Source organism: Botryllus schlosseri, chromosome 7 (genome assembly GCF_051294905.1).
Source record: "Botryllus schlosseri isolate E-star chromosome 7, Bs_hap1, whole genome shotgun sequence".
Taxonomy (NCBI): Eukaryota; Metazoa; Chordata; class Ascidiacea; order Stolidobranchia; family Styelidae; genus Botryllus; species Botryllus schlosseri.
The window spans coordinates 1,244,804-1,260,608 of NC_137242.1; the positions used below are offsets into that span (position 1 = coordinate 1,244,804).

At 40.7% G+C, this 15,805-nt stretch overlaps 1 protein-coding gene across 1 annotated transcript in view; it reads left to right on the forward strand.

Annotated features, from left to right (window-relative positions):
• The first annotated feature begins 2,641 nt into the window (after nt 1-2,641).
• Nucleotides 2,642-15,805, forward strand: part of LOC145443073 (ubiquitin carboxyl-terminal hydrolase MINDY-3-like) — a 41,066-nt gene continuing 27,902 nt past the window's right edge. The window contains exon 1 of the mRNA XM_080321069.1: nt 2,642-2,677. The gene's annotated coding sequence lies outside the window, so the exon portion shown is untranslated. The remainder of the gene's footprint in view (nt 2,678-15,805) is intronic.

The following is a 15,805-nucleotide window of genomic DNA, read 5'->3' on the forward strand; positions in this document are numbered from 1 at the left end:
AAAGTAGAGATGAAATTCGACTCGAACTAGACGTTAGAATTGGCTAAAACTCGGTTCGGTTATGCTTTGGGACAAGCCTCGACTCCTGAACGTGGTTAAAAGTGGAGCACTTGTATATGATAGAAATATCGGCGTCTTTAATCCGAGAGCTATACGTGTAATTTTGCGAAAGACGTTGGCCAGCTGATGATACTCGCGCAATTTCTCTGAAAAGTAGAGATGAAATTCGACTTGAACTAGACGGTAGAATTGGCTAAAACTAGGTTCGATTATGCTTTGGGACAAGACTCGACTCCTGTACGTGGTTAAAAGTGGAGCACTTGTCTATAATACAAATATCGGCGTCTTTAATCCGAGAGCTATACGTGTAATTTTTAGGGATGGTGTGAACGTGAGGTTCACGTTCGCGTTCTGTGTGTGAACCTCAGAAACTTAGAGGTTCACGTTCACAAACGAACCTTGGTAGGTTCTGCACTGTGAACTTTTTCTATATATTCCAATTTTTCACGTCAATATAACATCTTTGGTTGAAATTCTTTGCATCTCAACTTCGCACCCATCTATGCATGGCGCTGGCAGCATAAAAAATCAACACCAAACGGACATGCACCTTGATAATCTCAAAAATGTGACTTGCTATCCTACAAAAGTTTGCTCGAAATATCCACCTTTCCGTTTGGGAATATTTTGTGAGTCTCTGCTGTTGGCTTAACCCGCAATCACACGACATCAAGAGCGAAATACACTACATGTAGGAAGTCAGCGAATGCTGCTCATATCCAAACAATCAATGAATTTGATATCGTTGTCTGATGTAAAAAATCTAGCACGCGTAGTGGATCAATCTTAATTTCATAAGTTTATTGTATCATAAAAACCAAATCCGTGCGATTGGGGTGTTGGCTACTACTGCATAACTTGTTGATGCGCTAATATCGGTAGCAAGTATAGAAACCCGTTTTACACTCTTCTCAATATCAACGTAGCAATACCCAGACGCTGCATACATTGTCCGGTCTGGCCTAAACCTTCAAGGCGTAAGCTTATATTGCCTTGCACGTCCTCGTCGAAATTGTTGGTAAAGCGACGGAAGATATCAATTTTATGGGATTATTATAGCATTTGATTGCCCCAGCATTTGACGACGTTTAGAACGTCAATATGTACATCAGCATCGTGGCATTATGTGGCCCGAGTCGTCGCTAGGTATCGTATGCATTAATATAAGCTAACACTTCACTGAAATGTAGGGTTGGAATTAGACATATGACGTAACGTGACGTCATGAGGTTCACGTTCGCGTTCACACAGAATCTTTCAAAAAGGTTCGTGTTCGCACGAACCTGAACCTTCCAGAGGTTCATACCATCCCTAGTAATTTTGCGAAAGACGTTGGCCAGGTGATGATACTCGCGCAATTTCTCTGAAAGTAGAGATGAAATTCGACTCGAACTAGACGGTAGAATTGGCTAAAACTCGGTTCGATTATGCTTTGGGACAAGCCTCGACTCCTGTACGTGGTTAAAAGTGGAGCACTTGTCTATAATAGAAATATCGGCGTCTTTAATCCGAGAGCTATACGTGTAATTTTGCGAAAGACGTTGACCAGGTGATGATACTCGCGCAATTTCTCTGAAAAGTAGACATGAAATTCGACTCGAACTAGACGGTAGAATTGGCTAAAACTCGGTTCGATTATGCTTTGGGACAAGCCTCGACTCCTGAACGTGGTTAAAAGTGGAGCACTTGTCTATGATAGAAATATCGGCGTCTTTAATCCGAGAGCTATACGTGTAACTTTGCGAAAGACGTTGGCCAGGTGATGATACTCGCGCAATTTCTCTGAAAAGTAGAGATGAAATTCGACTCGAACTAAACGGTAGAATTGGCTAAAACTCGGTTCGATTATGCTTTGGGACAAGCCTCGACTCCTGTACGTGGTTAAAAGTGGAGCACTTGTTTATAATAGAAATATCGGCGTCTTTAATCCGAGATCTATACGTGTAATTTTGCGAAAGACGTTGGCCAGGTGATGATACTCGCGCAATTTCTCTGAAAAGTAGAGATGAAATTCGACTCGAACTAGACGGTAGAATTGGCTAAAACTCGGTTCGGTTATGCTTTGGGACAAGCCTCGACTCCTGAACGTGGTTAAAAGTGGAGCACTTGTATATGATAGAAATATCGGCGTCTTTAATCCGAGAGCTATACGTGTAATTTTGCGAAAGACGTTGGCCAGGTGATGATACTCGCGCAATTTCTCTGAAAAGTAGAGATGAAATTCGACTCGAACTTGACGGTAGACGTCGCTGAAATTCGGTTCCATTATAATTTGGGACAAGTTTCGACTACTGACCGTTTCTGCGTTTTGATGCGGTAGCGATAATTGAAATGGTATCATCGTCTTGCGTATTGTATTTGGTTGAAACGATACTTGCGATAAATCATAGTTGTCTGTTTTGGACACGTTTTCTGCGACAGATCTGCATGAAATTTGGTATGGACAGAGTTTTATATACGTTTTATCATGTGTCAGTGTTCAAATCCGGATACCATATATGGATACGCCATTGTTTCATCAGTATGGTGATACAACCGTTCATGTTATTACATGTCACATTTAGTAGGTACCCTTCGATTTATGTGATAGAATTTTGTGTGATAACTTCACTCTGGTGCGCCGAAACGGGTGTTCGCGTGGGAGAAAGTGCCTCAAGCCATTGAGTCACTCGGCTCCGACGGCTAGACGCCGTAGACGGCTAGATGGTTTTCAGCGTAACCGGAGTGGATCCGGATTCTGAATTTGCTTTGACAGTCGGATTGTAGCAGGATTTTTCTATTGAACGTTCAAATAGCATAGCATTATTTTGGCAGCAGTTTTTTGGATTACCCAGAATTGGAAATTCATAAGACTTTCAAATTGCCGCCTGGAGCCGTATTGGATTCGGATTCCAAAATTTGGGATGGCCAAGAATCAAAATATCTGCAAAATCACGCGAAAGCGGCGTGTGACAAAAGGAAAAACATTCGATCATAGCAACGATGTAAATTGCTATGATTCGATGGTGGCAATTACGGTGACATATCACCCCATAAGAGTAAGACATCAATAAAATTGATAGTAGATAAATTATACCATAAAATGAAACAATAATCGAATTTGATTCCTCACAAATATATTTTCGGCATTTTGACAAAAGTTGTTGGATAAGAAAAAGATGTATTCAAGATACGTTTCCGCACAAGATATGCATAAACACAATTTTGAGATAATTAGGATAACAAAAAGATATCCGAACATGTCCTGAATATATCTCGTGTTTGCTGGGTAGTTCAGGGGTTCTCGGCCCATTCTTGTCCGTGGCCCATTTTCCGGTTTGAAAATATACTGTGGCCCACCTCTTATCTTGGATTAATAATCAGCATGTTCAATGCGTGGTTATCGATGGCGCCGATATGCCTATACTTCTCTAAAGTATGCGCATTTTTCTCTTAATTTACTGATGATATTTAAATGTAGACCTTTTGGTCCATGAAATCGCGCGAAGCGCGACGAAAATTTTCATGTCTGGTAAATATCCTCCAACAAACGACCAACGAAATAATCTTGGGCCCCTTCGAGATCCCGCGATTGTGGGTTTGGGTGCAGCAGCTTCGGCTCTGGTAGATCATGGCTAAAACTCTGTGTAGCCTATATCATGATCGTCCGCTGCTCCATTCGCGTAGCGAAACACAATGATCAAATCCACGCCTCCGCTTTGTGATTGGGATTTTAGTTGCACTATTGTGGGAAATAATATAATCAAACAATTCATTGGTGAATAGGGTACTACAGAGAAGTGGAGAAAGATTTATTTAATATGCATGCTGTACAATGCACATTGTATGTCTTATACCAAACCAACTGAAGTTGCGATACCTCAAGTACACTTCATTCCGAGTTTATTGCACACCCCTTTCAAAGGCGTACGACATATGACCCTGCCGGAATACTTGGTTACGTCAGCATTACCTTCCAGTTGTTAGATAGCCTACTCGAAATTATTTTAGTTGCTGTTAATAGCCGTAGGTTGTCATAGCCAGTGGGAAAAGTCGCCTTTTCTCCCTCCCGTTTTCGACTTGAACATGCTGACTCAGTGACTCCATACGTGCCACTACGCCTCATCAGAGTCGGATGAAAAGCTTAACGTAACCTACGTATAATTAGATAACATGAATATATTTTTGCGATTAACATAACAAATATACCTGATACATTAATTCTCTAATTTTCTAAATAGCTTTGTGGCCCACCTCAAATACTCCTGTGGCCCACCAGTGGGTCATGGCCCACCCTTTGAGAACCCCTGGTCTAGTCCATAGAGAGAAAGAGAGAGAGAGAGAGAGTCTGGCAGTGATGATAGTACAGAAATGTGCATGCACACTGCACAGTATTCGATATTAGATAGGATAATGATCGATAAGACCGTGAAGGTCATCTAGTCTGATCACACCAGCATCAAACAGGTAGGGCCTACACTTGACTCTGAACAGTCTGGCTGTAAACCATACCTGGTTCTCAACGGGAAATAGGCCTCTCGCAAATTAGAAAAATTGTTGATAGAACCTAATTTGGATTGTTTCGCTTCATAACTGCTAAGACTTCACCGACTCACATAATCAGAATGGCCATCTGAGATGAATTAATATTCTACTTTATTGCAAACTCAATTTAGTTGCCAATACCTTACTGATGCAAACATGTTTGTTGTTTAGAGATGTTTTGTTGAGGTTATGTGGAAAAATTGTTTACATAAATCCATTGTCTCCTGAGATATACAAAAACATATAACCACTAGTCCAGAATAAATTCAAGATGAGCTGCTAGACAGAAATGACTAGGCTGGACGTTATATGTTTATTACAAATCTGATTCTCAATTTCGGTGCCGTGTATGATGCGATTATACCCAAAGATGCCACCGGAAGCGTTACGCGTCATTATTAGATTCGCCCCCACCTATCTTTGTATCTTTGTGGGAATGGATTTTCGGTACTCGTTCATATCATATCGAAGATGCGAATATTCAGCACACGACCACGTATTTCAAGAAACGGATCTACAGAATTCGCTTTCAAATAATAAAAGTGCATTAAAAATAAAATATTTGAAATGTGATTTTTTTCGTACCAGAGGCTTGATAGGCCTATATCACATTCTCACGGTGTGTGTTGTGGGTCTACAAGTTCCGTCAAATAATGCCTCCTTGGGAATACATTGAATATAGGCTACTACCCCTATTATTTATGCTGCGGCCCGCGCGGCCTCATCAAAATCTAGGAAATTGGCCCGCAAGCACATTTGAGTTTGAGACCCGCCTGTAATAGTGGAAAGATGTTGGAATCACCTGAAACGTACCAGGAACAAATTTCTTCCGTGAGCAGCACACGATTCTAAGTTAGTATACTTATTTATGGGTAGGGTCACCATATTTCGGAATCAGGAAAGGAGGACAGCTTTACCAAATGATAAAAGTCAATTGAACGAAATTGAAACCCACAGATTTTCATTTATCAACTGGAAATCTTGTTGTGTTGACCAAAAAAAGATCACATCAAATTCATTCGGCTCCAGAATGACCAGCTCGAACGTCCGCGTATGACCTATTTCACGTCATTTATGCCTATTTTAGTGGACCATGTCCATTACCCTAGCTGTAAAAGCTGTAAAGGAGGACGAATTGCCAAAAAGATGACATATCAAGGCGTCCTCGGAGGATATTTTCAATTTCCCGAAAAAAGAGGAGAAATCCTCCTAAAGGAGGACGTATGGTAAACCCTTTATATTTATATATATTTACCTATTAGGCTACTTTGGGAGACAATCGTACTTATTTTTGTAGCAGTTGGGGGACGAAAAAAATAGGGAGACAATTTTGTGTCCCCCTAATTCTTGGCGACATTTTTCCCTCAGTTGTTATCGTCTGTTAAGCAAATCCGTTTGGGACCACGCTCATTAGTCCCTCATTTGCCCCTTACAAAAGAAATCAAGCCATGAAGTAGCAGGAATTTAGAGTTACAATGGCGACATTTTGACCCCTGTATAAACCCCGTATTTTGAAAAGTGGCATTAAGTCGACAACCAATAGGGGGGATTTTCTTCCACTTTTCGCGTGTATAAAATGACACCGCTTTGCATACATGATAGTTTTTGTTTAGGATTCACTCAGTTCGAACCATTCCGGTATATATAGGGATTTTAAGCATTTATACACTGTGTTAAAAAATGACGACACAAAAAATGCTGACCACCATTGTGATGACTCAACATAAGTTCTAGTTGCGATTTTGGTAGACACCGCGGGTAGTACGATTTTAATGTCGACTCCTAATATTTGGGCCCTTATTAGCTCTTAGCAAAGGCGAAATGGCACTACATCATTGTTACATGTTGTTCAACACTCGTGATACACATTGTGAAAAAGAATTACTGCTTTACCTTAATACAGCTCCATCAAATATATGTATTGGTTATAGCATGATAAATATTCTGTAGTATTTCTCGCACCCAATATATTGAGCTGATAGGTCGTTGATTTGCTTGTGTCAAGGCCGCTTGAAGATGCTCTGTCAGTTGCGAGCATAAGGAATATACCTTACGTCAGTTATTCTCAACCTTTTATGTCCTTGCGGACCCCCTTTGGACCGTCTCGAGCCTCCGCGGACACCCGACTTTTATTTCTAATTTAGCTCAAATTATTGTTTCCGCTCAAGCCAGACAATGTACAGTGCGGTACAAAAGATGCATTGCGACATATTGAACAAAGAGGAGAATGATGAAACTACGAAGCGCGGTATTTATTAAGGGTGCCAAATATTATTTCGTGAATGAACAATTAATATACGCTATTTATTTGAAAATTTTTGCATCTTTTTAATTCTGCTCGCACTATACGCGATTTCATGTAGATAAATGTTTTGATTATTAGGCACCCTTCGTATAGGCGAGTTCAATATCGTTTGATTACATACCGCACAGGAAGTCGGACTGAGAGGATACAAAATTTATAGCAATATACACGCAATTATCAATATTTTATAGACCTAATCAATCATTAATTATACAAACATTTTACCAGGTCCACGTGGTCGCATCTAAATGGAGACTGCATAGGTCAAAAGTGCTACATTCGGTCAAAGTGGCGATCACCGAATAGATATAGGATTCTTAATTGTATCAATGTGAGGCGAGATGCTATGTAACAGTCCCTGGATTTATGGCTTTTATACCTATACAAGAATAATATATTGCTCAGAACGCAGTAGTCAAAGCAGATGAATATAAAATGTGACCTAATATGGCCGCGGGTGTAATCATCCCCTCTCCACATCCACAACAATTTCGTTGCTAGAGAGAGGAGAACAGCACCAACTAGCATAATAAATAACAATATATCTCGTAATTTTCGAATTATACGCAAGGTCCAACGGACTATGTGACCCCAAACAGCTTTCCATACTTTCGTAAGTTTGTTTTATTCCATAAATTATTGTAATCACCCTATCATCGTCACCAGAAACACATATCTGAGTCGAAAACGCCTGACATCAATCAAGCGTATACGTTTTACATTAAATTCAACTACGTAGCTCATGTCATCCGCTCATACCATGCAGGAGTGTTGATAGAAAAATCGAGCTGGTTTATTCGTCATCACATACACGGATAAAATGACTCTGCAAAAGCTAACATAAACAAATAATTATGATCAGGCTGAAATGTGGCAACATAGGATTGGAAAGCAGCCAAGTGCAAGTAGTAAATTAGTTGACTTGTTTTTGTCATTTCATAACGTCACAATGCTGAGGCAGGAGAGCGTCAAATCAAACACTTATCAAACATATTATGGTATCAGCTTTAAATACCAGAGGATCGAATTCGCACAATGCGTCGGTTACAACGCTCAGTATAGGCTTACAGCCCACAATTCTACATTGTATACGTTGCACTAACTAATAATTTCCACGAGTACAGATATTTTAGTTTCCCTATTATAAAACACGGTAAGAAGCAGTCAGATTCGGGTATCAATTACGACCCCGTCAGTTCAAGCCAAGGCAAGGCAACATTACATATATTGACTGACTGATGTTGAAGAGATCAGAGCGTATAACGTCATCATCGTTGCTAATTATGGCAGACTAGGGAGTGATATTAACATTTGCGTCTGATTATATGAAGCCTCCGCAGTCCGCATGCACTTATCGGTCACGCATTGAACAGCCGACGGCAAATTCATTGGAGTGAGTTCCCAGCTATCTTGACGTCTCGATTGTTTGTAGTGGCTGAAAAATAATGCAGCGATGTAGTGCCAAATTGGTAACTACATGCACAGTACACTCGCGTTTGGAGATGATACACAACTTCAGTAAATTTCAAAACAAAAATGCAGCATGATAGGTTGCTTCATCAAGATTGAGCTACTGAACGGCGGGCCTATATGCAAAAATTTGGGTGGATTCACAAAAATGATCATAAAATCTGAACCCCGGGACTTGTACCAACGCCTATCGTATCGCCAGATTCTGCGTTTCAATGCTCAACCAACTGAGCTAATTTGACGGCGACTGCGATGGGATATCATAGTTTGATTATCCCGAGTGTTCTCGATTTCTCATCTGAGAAAAGAGAAAACTGGTATTCATTTGGCCGTGACGCCATTTGTAATCCTTATTATGCTATATTGATCGCTTGACCGAATTCTCAGCTGTATCATCTATCGAAAGAGTCCTGAGTGACGTGTTTACCTTATGCAGTTTTCAAGTAATGAACTCAGACGTACATGCGATTTGAGCGTGCGTGTTGCGGTTTGCGTAAGATGACTCACACCGCGTGTCGATTACACAACGCGGCAGCCACTTCACAGTCACTAAGCTATTGTTTTTGTGATCAATGATAACTAATGATAACGAATAAAGTATTGTTATCCATAGCATTAGACATCTAGCAAATCTGCCAATTCGAAAGACAATCATAATACAGGGTATATTGTCTCACATAGGTGACACGCGGGCGTCGTTTCTACGCAGTATAAGTGATGTTTCTTTCATATCAATATGAAAGGCAATACACATCACCACGTGCGATTTATTGGCGTCCTGATCGGCATATATCATTGGCGGGAACAGCTATAGTGTATGACATCCAGCACTTATGATATCGCTGTTTATGGCGCGTTATTATATACACCAGTCAGCTAAATTACGGCAAAGTCTGCGGGCTCATTTGTACGGCCTCACTAGTCACGTTGGCAATTTTTTGCTACGCCAGTGTCCAATAGATTGATAGTAATGAATTCTTTTGAATTGCAGCTATCTTGTACAATTTGCAAGTGCCTAAAAGTCTCATAAAAGCAAATATGTTGCCATGGCGGACGGGCATTTGTGAAAATTCAATCATGCCTGCCGACATCGTTAGCCGCGTAATGTTTTGCCGTATAGAACCTACACTTTTAACAGGTTTTATCATCATAAAATAGCTTATAAATGGCTGGGTACATGTGTGTCGATAGAAGCCATCCACAGCACAGTACTGCAACATCATAAGACCATCATAACGCATTATATCTCCGATTAGGTGAAGCGTGTTCAGGGAAGACTTTGCATGTCTGGTCTTACCGACACGCGCAAAATTCGTTTTTCTGTATTCAACCAGCATTTGAACAGGTTATACGCTGCTCGCGTATATGATATATAGCTTGATGTACGCGTATTGATAAAAATTATCATTACAAAAAGACTGTAACCGTCTATGACCGGTACAACGCCAGATATCTTAGATCAAAGGAGGCGTGTTAGTGAACAATTGCGCCGTCTCACGACCGAGACAATCGTATCAATCAGGCATAGGCCACACACTGGATTTTAAAAAGAATCAATGAAACGAAAATGCAGATGTTATCGTAACTATATGCTCTCTCAAACAGCGTTTAAATACGATTTATCAATATTTAGAAACTATCTAGTTGAACTATTTGAAATTAATCGGGAAACAATATAAAGTTAACGCGGAATATAAAGTTAGCGTGAAATATAACACAACAGAAGAGAAATGCATTCTTTACTCAATACTCACTTTTTGTCATGGAAATGGAGTCGGCGTGGCGATCCATTTTTACACGCTATTTGTACGCAGAATTCAGCAGCTATGTAGAATACTCTTCAATACGCACAACGGATCGTTCGATGAAAACACTGATTGGGAAGTAACTCCATCACGCATGGCATGTTTGCATCTTAAACTTTTCTTATGAGATTCGTGTTTATAGGATTCATGCTAATATACTTGTCATGAAACTTGGGGGCCATGAGCTGCTAATAACATCATCTTCATCATTCTACATCATCTGCTATTAGATCTTCCAAAGTAACGTCCATTTACTATAACCTGCTAAAGTGCTAAAACGCTGAAACTAATCCTTCAATCACTCGGTGACAGCGGACATGAGACCTTACCAGTTGATGGCACGCAATTGGTCGCACGTACGTATACAACACTAAAGTCGTCGACCTAATTCAACTTTGTGAATTGCGCCTATCTCTGTAAGTAAGGCGGCATGTTAAATTTTTTGTGATAAAAGTAGGCTATTCCTAAGCTACTGATCGATCTGTATATTCTGCGAATTCGGTAGCCTTTGGGAGACAAAAACCGACTTTTCGAACGCCAAAACCGGGCCAAACCCGGGTCCCACGCCGTCGAATCGGATATCATCGCGTTCAGTTCGACGAGAGGAAAACGGGGATAACTCTGTCGAACCCCTAGGACCAGCGGTTGTCGATCGGTATTTCGATCTCTGTTCTGATACCGACCGATCGAAAAACCAATTGCGTAACCCGTATTGGCGTACCATCACGGGTTTTTGGAAGAAAACTTTTTTCTACGCGTCCCAGCCCCATTTCCCGGGCATCGTTGGAATCGTAATCGAATTACGCGTCTGCCGGTACCAAATTTATCCGGCTACGATATTCGGTTGGCGAGAAATCAGTGATTAAAAAAACTGTGAAAAAGGTGCTATACACTGTTTTTTGAAGGCCGATCCCGAGTCGGCTGAAAGTCCGATACGATCGTATCGGGTATCGGTCTACGCGGGGCCCGAAGACGAACGCAGCGGTACCTCGTATGGCCCAGTGGTGTGAACGACCGAGACGGAACCTCGGATAGCCCGCCTATGAAAAACGTGAACTTCTCGGATGATCCACCGATCCAGGATAATCCGAGGATTATAATCGAAAAACTCACATAACTCCGCTTCTACTGGTCGGAATTGAGTCAAATTTGTTTTGCATCGTCTTTGAAAACAGCTCAACAATTTCATGGGGTTGGCAGAAAAATTTGATTTTTTTAAAAATTTTACCTAATAAATTAAAAATTCTAATTTGATCTGCGGAGTCCTATGCTTGTTAGAATTGAACCAAATTTGGTGTGCAGTGTTTTTTTAGAGTAAGCTGACAATTTAATAAGTGAATGGCTGGAATCCGGAATTATTTTTTATGACATTTATGATCAGTGCGGGATTTGAAGCACAGGCCTGCAGACATGGGCGGAGCCTGGAGCCTATTAAATCATATTACGTCGCGTGCAATACCTCGGTTACAATGATGATGACCACATCAAGCGCCAAGGTAATCAAGGAGGTTCGCAATTCGAAATGAAGATAGGTTGGGATTGGTTTATACAGGGTTTGACGCTTTGGCCATGTTGATAATTGTAATTATAATTGATCGGGCAGGGTTATTACCCGTAACATTTATGATACCTTACAAAACGCGTATTCAACGTAGTATTGGCGACAAATATAGCTTTAGTTACGAAATTACACATGAAGGAAATCTATCGGTATCAAGGTCAATATTACATGACTTCACTATTTCGAATCTGGTTTTACTGGTGGATGGCTGCATCAACAAACCCACTCTGACTGTTTTAGTATAGATTAGTGAAGATTCATTCGACTCCGAGCCGGTAAATCTAGGTTAATGTGTTTCAACTGCGAATGTATGAACAGTGAACATAGACGATATCAGATCGATGCGATTCATGAAAGCAATTCTCACGCCGCAATATAGCGTACCGCAACAATTTTGGTCGTTATTGTTTGATATTCACGGTGCTCGACTACATTATTCACATTTTACACCATGCCGATGTTTTTTTATGCCATATTTACCTTCATAAGACAACGATTACGCGAATGAGATGCTACGTAGAAGCCGAGATAAACCTTTATTACCTTAGTACAAATTCTGGAGTCGACCTCGGTCGGACCCGAAACCGCAACCAGCTGGTCTTGCGGTTGTGGATTATTCCACTATACGCTATCTCGCCACGCTCTCACTAGCGAGCATGATTGAATGGGAGATCTAGGCGTGTCTATGAATGCGGCGAATGTTCGGTTAGGTTTGCTGGATTTCCCGCTGCGTAGAAGCCGAGGCCAGTCAAATGCAAATTTCGGTCATTTTTGAAATAATAGTATTTACGGTGACCAATTTCGTCACACCGACATGACCAAAAATCGTGTTCCAGTTATGCCTGAAGAGGCAGGGATGTCCCTTAGACTTGTTTTGATCTTGACAAGGGCCTACATCGCCAGTAAATGAAAGAAATTGATGACACATATTAGCTGTAAATTAGTCCACTTCATTGAAATAGACACGTTAAAACGATGGTGAGATAATTTTCCAATAGAGTAGTTTACACACTGAAATTCACGACCACAATAAGCACGCAAAATACGGGTAAATATATTTTTCAAGTGATAGTCAATATCTATATTCTTTATCGGTCCAAGGTGGATTCCTTCACGCTACAATTTGATATTTATGATATTCTATCATTTGCTCTGCAGCACTCCTATAGTACTCTTACAGGCGGATTATAAGACTAATTGGCATCGTGACGGATCTTATTCCTATCAAAAGTCATCGTCCTTTTTTCATGTCATCCTCCACATTCGGTGAATACCATCTAATAACTAATTGTATCCATATATCGTGTTAAATCACCAATGTTTTTTATTACTTTATGACAAGAAGGGGGTTCTGGTGATATTGAAAGACCAGAAAATATCTAATGTGCTTTATAAGCTCAGTGGGTTACCATTTCGTTTCCCTGAAGCTCGCAAAGTTTCCAGCACATACACAGCTCTAGTATCAACGCCTACGTGAAGTACCATAAATGCTTTTTCAACTCATAAATACCATTCATTGGCATAGCCCATTCTCAATTGCAATCGGCATCATTTACGCCCTGGATCAGTCAATGTCAAGTGGCAGAGAAATATTCGAACGCTGAGTTGCTGAGGAATGCAATTGATGTCTCTGTGGATGAGATTTTAGGAATGGCGACTTTGCAATCAGTAAAAACTTCGAATCAAGGCAGAGAGACATCGGTGTGCCCTGCATAACTGGGATTGATTTCATGAAATCTAAATTGGTCCGACAAAAATACATGTTACTATCACTGGAGAAATATATTTACCCGTATTTTACCTGCTTGTCAGCTCATTTCATTTTCGTCGTCCTTAATTTCAAAAAATTATCCCACCACCCTTTAATGGAGTTATTTTAATGAAGTGGACTAATTTCCAGCTAATCCGTAACGATTTGAAGCGGCTTTAACATGACGAGAGTCTGAGATAGGAGGTAGAGACATGTTAAAGTGGTCTTTATTCGAAGGTTTCTGTCTTGCAGCACTAGTAATAATTGATCAAAAAGTGTGCCTTACGTTAAGCCGAAAATTGCTTTATACCTGCTAATACACTCCAAGTCCATGAAACAAGAAGCTTCCGATGGATATTATGGTCGATTATAATAAATGAATATATTTATTATTTTATGGTAACTGAGATCTGCTATCGCAGCAAGGTAGCTATTGAATGTCGTAGTTATTTGCATACTAGCCGTAGAGAACTGGTGATCTAATCTGCAGCATGGCCAACTGTAGCTTCTTATAAAGACACATGTTCCGTATTTTCACAGCAGTTTTCAAACGCAAATATGTGCGTGGTGAAATGGCGTGGTCATTGGTATAATCCACAGCTGCAACACCAATGGGTTGTTGGTTCGAGTCCGGCTGAGGACGACACGAGAATTCCTACCCAAGTGTTGGAGGTTTATCTAGGCTCCTCGTCGTCATGTGATCCGCGTAAGCGGTGATTTATAAAAGCCTAGGAGTGGGCTGTGCTAAAAGCCGGTGAATACGGAATCAAAAAATGAATATAGGCATACTCTAAAACTACCAAATTAGTCAAAACACCATGAATAAAAAACAAACAAACGGCGAATTATATATCGCGATCATCGATATCGTACAAGGATGACGTCGTGGATTTCAAATAGTGACGTCAAAAGTGATTGTCATTGGTAAATGACTCTTTTGACGAAACTGGTTCCCGAACCTTGTCATATAATACGACGTCAATGTCCATCTAAGTTCAGTAACAGCAATGGTCATGGTCTGGTAATTCAAAATGGCGAATTGTCTCCCTAAGTAACAAATGTCCACTAAAGTGGTCTATTAGATATTGCAAAAGTTGGGAAAAATTAGGGCGACCGCAGTTGGAGGACATTTCGTGTATATTCTAAACGCTGCGATATAAACCGCAAATCACCAGTGACAAAGCGCGGAATCGATATTCCAAAACCAATCGAGTTATTTCAAGCCGCCTAGCTTGTCTCCTTCTGTTGGCGATAATTGTCGCCCAACTGCTTCAAAACAGGACTGTCCACCAAAGTAGTCTAATAGGTAAATATATATATATATATATATATGGGGCGCATCATTTTCCTCTACTGTTCGTATCTACTGTGGGGTTCAGATTGCTAAGGGCGTAACATTGAATGGCGCTCAGGGCGAGGAAAATTTCAAGATTATAATTAAAATCTCCCAAATATTCTAACTTTAATTTGCATGTCGACGGCTGCACAAATTTCCTTATACGACCGCAGGTTGGCCACCCCTGGTATAGATGTAATCACAATGCGGCCGTGAATAGCAAAAAGTTTCGACTCCACTGATCTACGACATTTGTCATTCAACTTGGTTGGGATCTAGCCAGATCTGGTTGGATATACTAGCTAGCCTTCAGGATTACCGGACCACGACCTAACATCGACCTCGCCCTCCGCCACATGCCAACTCATTTTGTCGCTTGCGTCTTATATTCTCTGCATTCCTTTATTTCATTCAGTGTGCTTGTGGATGTCTCTTCTTTACTTCGCCTAGGCCAGTGGTTCCCAACCTTTTTCGTCTCGTGCCCTCCTTGGCCGATATTTGAGCTAAAATTACCCCCTCTGTAAAAGTTGCCTGTGACTAAAAAAATGTGCTTTTTAACGCGCAACCATTTGTTGACTGAACAATAAATGGCCAAACATATTCGGATATGTCCGAACTAAAGCGAATGCGGACCGCACTAAACTTTGATGAAGTATAGTCCAATTTGACCTGCTTTTGGCCGGTCGGGTAGCCGCTGACGAAAAATAAATCACCAAGTCCGCTTGCTATGGACTTGAGTTGAATCGATGAATTTGGTACGGTATGTTTTTCACGTTAGCTCATATGTTGGCTTAAAAAGTTAAACAATTTCACCAGCGGCCATGTGCGGAACTCGGCTTGACGTTTTCCTGCTTAGTAGCAATTTGGTCGAGAGGCTGTCGTGGACCCAACGAAATCGTCTCGTGAGCCTCACTTTATCAGGGGGTGTAATATCTACGGAAGGCATTTAAACATACACCTAGCTTAAGCTTTTCAATTGAAATCCGCCAAAGAA